The sequence below is a fragment of the Monodon monoceros genome, unplaced genomic scaffold (genome assembly GCF_005190385.1).
Source record: "Monodon monoceros isolate NGI ecotype Baffin Bay Population unplaced genomic scaffold, NGI_Narwhal_1 Super_Scaffold_8, whole genome shotgun sequence".
NCBI classification, from domain to species: domain Eukaryota; kingdom Metazoa; phylum Chordata; class Mammalia; order Artiodactyla; family Monodontidae; genus Monodon; species Monodon monoceros.
In genome coordinates this window covers 21,440,811-21,448,667 of record NW_021703785.1, presented here as the reverse complement: position 1 = coordinate 21,448,667, position 7,857 = coordinate 21,440,811, and the positions used below count along the sequence as shown (strand labels likewise).

The following is a 7,857-nucleotide window of genomic DNA, read 5'->3' as shown; positions in this document are numbered from 1 at the left end:
TAGTATTAGTCTAATTTAGTCTTTTTATTACTGACTATAAAGTTAACTTTGTTTTTATTACTTTTTAATGTCAGAGTGATTCAGACCTTGGAGATATTTATTAAATATAAAACAGCAGGCACACAGTCAAATTCAAGTCAAATTTAGAAGGACGCAAGAATTGTGTTTTTAATGCCATCAATTCTTTACTTCACTTGGAGGTGCATCTGCTGAACATGTGGGTGATTTCAGACAAAAAGTAAGCTTTCTGGTCCTCATGTCTTATAACCTTTGCATAAGACCACAAGCCAAGAAAGTAAAGGTCTTATTGCAAATCAGTGTTGCCCTATTTTATTTGTATATGTGTTTAATATGTATTCATCACTCTTATAGTCTACATCTAATTAAAAAGAGTAACAATTATATTTAGCTATAAAACACAAATATATTTTGAAAATATTATATTTTTTTTCTGCTGCTGTTTGTATTAAAGAAATATACACTCATGTATTAACAAAGTTTAGCTGAATGTTTCAGTTTCCACATAATATAGAAATTAAATTCTCATAAATTTCAGTTTGCAACATTCTATGTGCTATTAGGGTTATAGATTAAAATTTAAATCCTTAATTAATGATGCTTAGTAATTCTATTAATTTATTAGATGTGTTTGTTTCTTAATATCAAATCCCTGAGCTAGATTTTATCACAGAAGCCCCAGTAGAAGGTGAATGTTGCATGCTTGCTTATACTCAAAGATTAGGTGACCTGTGGTCTAGCTCATACACTAAATTGGAATCTTTTCAGTCCACAATATACTGAAGAGGTTGCCACAACCTGTTTTGGGTCTCATGTGTATCTGCTTCCCCAAGCTCTTTGACTATATCTGGATTCTCATTCTTAAAAAAGTTGTACAACCATCTATGTAGTTGTTGAAACCAAAACCCAAGAAGACCATTTCTCTCTTTCTCTCATTTTTCTTGTTAAGCCCATTCCATAGTCATAAATATATCCAGTATATATCCATTAAATTTTCTCCATCTCCTTTTCTATCATGCTAGTCTAAGCTATCAACATCAGGTAAGAACCTAGGCTGTTGCAATAGCTACCCAACTTCTTTCCTTGCTTCAACTCTTGCACAATTCATCTTCCTTGTAGAGACTAAAGTTACCTTTTCAAAACAAAAATAAGTGTACTTCTCTCCCAGCAATATAGTAATTCTGGTATTATGAAATGTTCTCCACAATCACAAAATACCCAGATGACAGACAAATGAAAATAAACAATTTTATATGCTTCTAACTGAACTGAAACTGCAGAAGTAGATACATTGAAACACTGAAGCAAATGCTTACTCAGGGACACAATTTAATAATGAAGGTTTGTGAGATTAACAGACATGTGGAGGAATTAATCTTAGTAAAGCAACCATCAAAGCAATGTATTCCCTGACTTCAGTTAAGGTAAATGGTTCCCAGATTTTGTAGCCTTGAGCTTTTACTATTACTTGAAATAATTTTGGACTTGTAATACCCACATATTTAGGGACTTCCTAGACTAATACTTTTTAAATGAAATAAAATTTTAAAAAATATGTTTGAATAAATACAACTAGTATCACACATTGACACTGGTGAAGGATATCCTCATTTCAGAACTTTCCATGATTCTTGCACATTAAAATATGCTTAGTATGACTTCACAATCATACCTCAACTGATATATAAGAAAATCAGCAATCATAGTTAAGAATCTGAAAAAACACAATGTATTAGATACTAGGGCTTGAAAGACTAGACTTTGGATGTTGGAATTGTAACATATAGAATAAGAAGTTATTTTTAAATAAGGCTTTAACAAAATAAAAGCTGGTAGAGGAAAATGAGAAACAGTATGAGATTATCAAAAATGACAAGGGGAGTTTGAAAAAAAAACAAAACACTACAAATTCTGAAAGTGAAAACCAGAAATTTTTCCATCAAAATTCAAAAGAAAAAGGTCTACTCTTTCAATTGCTGAAAAACTTGTTTTGGATGAACTCTCTCACTTAGCATGACTAGATAGGATAAAAACAAAAACAAAACCACTTTTAATAAACCTCATAGCAATAATGGCGATACTAAAATGTTGGGTCACAGTCTGGTAGAGGAACAAAACCACAAGATAAGGCTGATATTTGAGGTCATTTTCCCCCTTGAGAAAGTTATAGATACATAAATATAAGTGACAGCAATAACTGTAAGGCTCATTTTCTGTATCATTATCCCATTTTCACAAGTGACATTTGGCTGGAAAGACAAACATTAAAATTCAGGGATAACCAAAAAAAAAAGAAGTTGTTAAGCAATCAAATCTTTCACCCAAAAGATACACCTTAGGAGTGAGGCTGCACTGGGTATAGATGAACCACCACAAAGCTTGAAACATAAAACTGAGTCTTCTTAGTCCCTCGTTGTAACAGGTGATTTGTCACTAGCCTAATGGCTGTAAGGTGAATCTTCACTGCAACAGGATAACAATATCCATAGCCTTACTTTATACCTAAGAGTTTTCATGAATAATGTTCACATCCAGTTTTTTAGAAATCTAGTATTAATATCACAGATTTCATCAAACAAGAGGAAAAAAGATGACAATAGAAGCAGATCCAAAAGATATCCAGATATTGGAGTTCACAGATAAAATTTTTTTAAGTCAGCATTTAATATGAACAAAGAGTAAAATATTATGGTACAGAATTATAATAGATAAGTGGAAACAAAAAATAATCATAAGCAAATTTTAGAAGTGATTAAATTTAGTAACAAAACTCCAAGTTTGTATTTAGCAATAGATTGTACATATATAAAGAAGGAATTAGATAATTAAGAGATAAGTCAAAAAAGGAAAAAAGATTACAAAAAGACACCAGGGTAGAAGATTTAGGAAGGATCATAAAAAGCATGTGACATATAGTTGAAAGATCTAATAAATGGATAATTGGACTCCAAGAAATGAATGAGAGTGAGATGGAGGTAGGAGAACAGCACAAAAAGCAATATGTAACAGATAAAAACTGAAGAAGATATCAAGTTACAGACGCAAGAAGCACTTTATATAACAAACAAGAAAAATAAAGGGAATTATTCCTATGCCTGCATCATAGTAAAACTAAAGAAAGTCAAAGATGAAGAGAAAATATTAAAAGCAGTCAAACAAGTGACTTTATAGGAAAAATAGAAGCCAAAAGAAAGTGACACCTTCAAATTGTGGTTAAAGAAGATAAATTTATGAAAGTAGAATTTTATATTCAGCAAAAATATGCTTTAAAATGGATATACACTCAAAATATCTTATAACACTCTAAAACAGAAAGCATTTACCACCAGCAGGTAGAGAACTAATTAGAAAGGGAAACACACAGGAAAATTCAAAGATGGTAATGTTTTATTTCTTAACTTGGGTCATGAGTATTGAGACATTTGCTCTATTCTCTTGTCATTATGTCACATATATTTTTATGTATGAGATATTTTATATTAAAATCAGAGTGAGCCTGGTAAAATGTGGCTGTTTCTGCATTTAGAGCTGGTGAAGCAGGGAGCAGGCCACAGCAGCCTGCGCCAGTTAGACCCCAGAGGGAAGTAGTTGACAAGTGGGCTTCCACTGGTCATTGAGAATAGTTTGCCCCTCCCGTCCCCTCTGAAGAGAGATGAGTTCCTCTTTAAAAGGGATCTTTTTAAACATTCAAAGAAGTATATTCCTGAAGCTTTTCGTTATGAGCTCTTTAAAAACTGCAGAGAGAGCACTAGGAAATTGGAATCTGAGACAAGCTGCTATGTTGGGGAAGAGAGAGGGAACCACAAAATGGATCACAGTTAACATTGTGGATTTCTTCAACAAGAGTATTACAGAATTCTGTCCCGAAGAAAGTTGTCTGCTCATGTCTGCATGCCCAACATATGAATATAATTTGGCAGGTGATTCTAATATTAAAAAGCCAATCAATTACTCTGCTCCAATATACATTGACTACTTGATGACTTTGTTCCTGGTAAGCTGGATGATGAAACATTTTCGTTCTACTATTGGTGTCCTGTTTCCCCAAAACTTTATCTATGGCAAAGACTATTTTAATGTGTCTGTTCAGGGTTTACACCTGTATTTCTCAGCTGCACTTTCATTCTGTAATACAACTGCAGTGTTTATACCTGTATTTATCCGCTGCACTTTCATTTTGTAATGCAACTGTGAGAGGAGACTTAACTCACATTTCCTGTAAACATTTATTTCTTTACTCAGGAGGTCAACCTGATTGATAGGCATAAATTGGCACCAGGAATTAGTTGAGAGGCTTGGATCAAAAGGCAGATAATCACTTCTTCTAGAACATGATTAACACTCTTGCTTCATTTATTACTATTTCTCAATGCTATTTGTTATAGACTAGTGATTCAAAAGACTAGTGATTCAAAAGACTAGTGATTCAATATAGACTAGTGATTTGTCCTGTTGACAAAACAGGAAGAAAGACACCCAATGTCTACCTACTGCTAAAATGGCTTCAAAGGTAGGTGAGCCCCATAGCTTTTGAGTGAGAACTTAAGAGCACAACCAATTCTGAGTCACTACTATGTGTGACCACTTCTGCTATTGTCATGGAATCACTCTTAATTGTAATATGTGATGACTAACCTGTAGTTTATTAGTTTACTTATTTTTATAAATTGAAGAAAAATGACCCTCTACTTTAGGTAATATCAAAGGATATAAAGAATTACTAGAAATAATTTTAAAAGTTTCCAAAACAAATTTCCTAAAAAAAAATCAAATGTCTTATTTCACTTCTGTTTATGAATATAAAAGGTAACTTTAACTTTCTATAACATTTAGAACATTTGTATCACTTTGGATAACCTTTATTCTCATGTTTATATGCCAGTGTTTTATAGATTAAGAATATATATTTATATTTTTACAAAACCTATGATTTTAATTCAAATCATCACAGGGCATTATGATATAGGAGCAACCAAAATTGTTTCTAAAATGACTTAAAATTTTTTAATCTTTATTTGGAATTTTACTAACAAATAAATTGACCTAAATCTTGTATGTGTCAGAAATACATTTTAAGGTTTCTAAGGATGCTTTTGTAGATTTTCACTTTTAAAAGCTTTATTAATCAATGTTAACACACATAGTTTTGGTTAAGGAAGAAAAAAATCTTCCAAAAATTGTGAAAAACTTAGTTTTCAAAGTCACTTTATATGTTGTTTTTCAAATGTGTTTAAATTTCGGTTTGTAAAATGAAAGAAAGTGCTTAGTATTTTAATTATTTTGTTTTGCGTTCACTTTAAAAATCACTTCTATACTTGTTTTTATGTGACTGAGTCTTTGGTTAAGAGTACTGTGGAATGTAATGTACTAGGGGTGTAATGTATAACATAATAAATGTAATTAACACTGCTGTATATTATATATAAAAGCTGTTAAAATAGTAAATCCTGAAAGTTCTTGTCACAAGGAAAACAATTTTTTTTATTTCTTTAATTTTGTATCTGTATGAAGTAATGCATGTTTGCTAAACTTGTTGTGGTAATCATTTCATGACGTATGTAAGTCAAATCATTATGCTATACATCTTAAACTTATACAGTTCTGTATGTCAATTATATCTCAGTAAAACTGGAAGAAAAGAAAAAGTACTATGGAAATGGATGAGCTTTATTTAAATAAATATAACCTAAGGAAAACTTAAAGAGAACATAATAAAGACCATGAAAGTGAACTAAATTTAAAATATACACACACAAATATTGTTTTAACAGCTCAGTTTAAATATTCCTAATTAAAAGAGTAAAATTATAAGTAATGGGCCAAAAAAAGAGAAAATGAATTAAATCTACAATGTATAGAATTTCATAGGCTTAATGAGCTATATTTAAAACATATTGATAAGTTTTCACATATATCTACATTGTGAACTAAAATTGTTTAGTTTTTTGAGTAAAATCTTTAGATTCCTGAATTTAATAAAAATTCCAGAAGAGGGAGATGTTTACTCTCAAATGAAAAATTTTTTTCAGTGTGAATGAATTGAATTCTATAAAACAAAGGAAAAAAAGACCTTTATATATCATCTTAAATATATAGGAATTATAGATGGTAAATCTCTGTGGTGGTTAAAAGTTTATCTTACTCTATGATCTATCACAGGTACTTTTGCTATATGAGGTTAAGATTTTTATATCAATTTATTTGTCTTATTTATGTTCCCTAAAACATGTGCTTAATTTTTCAAACATTTAAAAAATATTTTATCAGTCATTTTAAATAGAAATTAGTATTCAACTTTAGGAATAATTCATTAAGATATATTTTCTTACTAATCGTGAGATGACTAATGTTTTTGTTAATATTGTTTAAGAATAATATAGAAACAATTATGTCAATATTCTGAAATAATTTTAACTTAATCATGCACTATTTCTAAATATCTATTTATATGTAAAGACCAATATACCTTTTTATTTGACTCTTATTTACTGAACAATCTACTAAATAAAAATATTTTCAAATAAATTTTTAAAGTATTTTTATATAAATCATAATAATTCCTAATAAGTAAAGGCAATGAATAATTTTCCATTGTCTTTTCTGATGAGAAGGAATGACAATAGATTTAATACTATATATTAGTATGCTTAATTATAAAGATATTATCACAGCAAAACACATTTGTTATTTACACAGCTAACTAGCCCATGAGTCTCAATATTGGCAGTCTGGATCTTTCAGGAAGAACATACATACACAAAACCCTATGTTATTTTGTTTTCCTCTGCAGGTATCTTGACATTAAATTTGTATTTCTACACTCTCCTGTTTCAATTTCTTGTCTCAGTTATTAAGTACAAAGTTTGTGAAAAACCAATACTAATTTACATATTATTTTCATCAGTGTATTCTTTTGCCAAATCTTTTTATTTCCCTGAAGCAATATGGACATGTGCCCTATATTTTTCACCAGCTTTATTTGAGTTTCCAGAAGTTACTCTGAGGAATAAGCAGTGCCTCGTTAGCAGAGATTTTCATATTGTTTGCATCCACTTTTTCCTCAGCTTGCTATTCCCATTGCTTCAGAACTGCAGGGAAATTATGGGCTGAAATGTCAATGTCAGAATTGTTGAAGTACAAATAATATTTTCAGAGAAATGCCAAAACTAAACTCACTGATGGTGAACCTAAACTTTTTCTCAAAAAAAGTGTGTTAAGCACTGTGAATCACTGTCAACATTATAGAAATGCTAACACCTGCACCAAATTAAGTGCTAATTGTTTTCTGGAATAATTTCTTGTTAAAGAAAATACAGTACTGATTTAGACATGCTACCCAAATGGGCTTTCTTTGAAGAAAGTTTACACACAGGGTGAAAAAAGATTCCTATGGGATTATTTGCTAATTGACTTATTTTAATAATGAACTTGTGAATTGGGCAGGCTATAGTAAAATATGTGAAAAAATGACAATTCTAAATCTTCATCTCCATCTTATTTTATGCCATATTTTACACTTTTTTCATAATCTACAGGAAAATATATCATCTCTATCCAACCTCATTTTAAATATTCATTCCATATAACATTCCTTCGAATTGGTTATTACCTTTCCAAAGAAAAGTCTGAGATCCCTCCTTCCTTCTCATTTTGTATTAAGTGTTCCCAGTCATAATCAAAGAATAGTTTTACAATGCCAAGTTGATATCTGTATATATTTGAGAATATTTCTGAAAGGAGTATGAGAAAAGAATGCTCAAGATAGAGATGCAAAAGTTAAGATGAATTATTTGTCTTCAAAGTGAAAATATCACTCTCATAAAAATCCTTCAAGCACTC

General features: G+C 30.4%; 1 pseudogene; it reads left to right on the top strand.

Moving 5' to 3' along the window:
- The first annotated feature begins 1,353 nt into the window (after nt 1-1,353).
- LOC114888045 lies at nt 1,354-4,333 on the top strand (annotated as a pseudogene).
- The last annotated feature ends 3,524 nt before the right edge of the window (nt 4,334-7,857 follow it).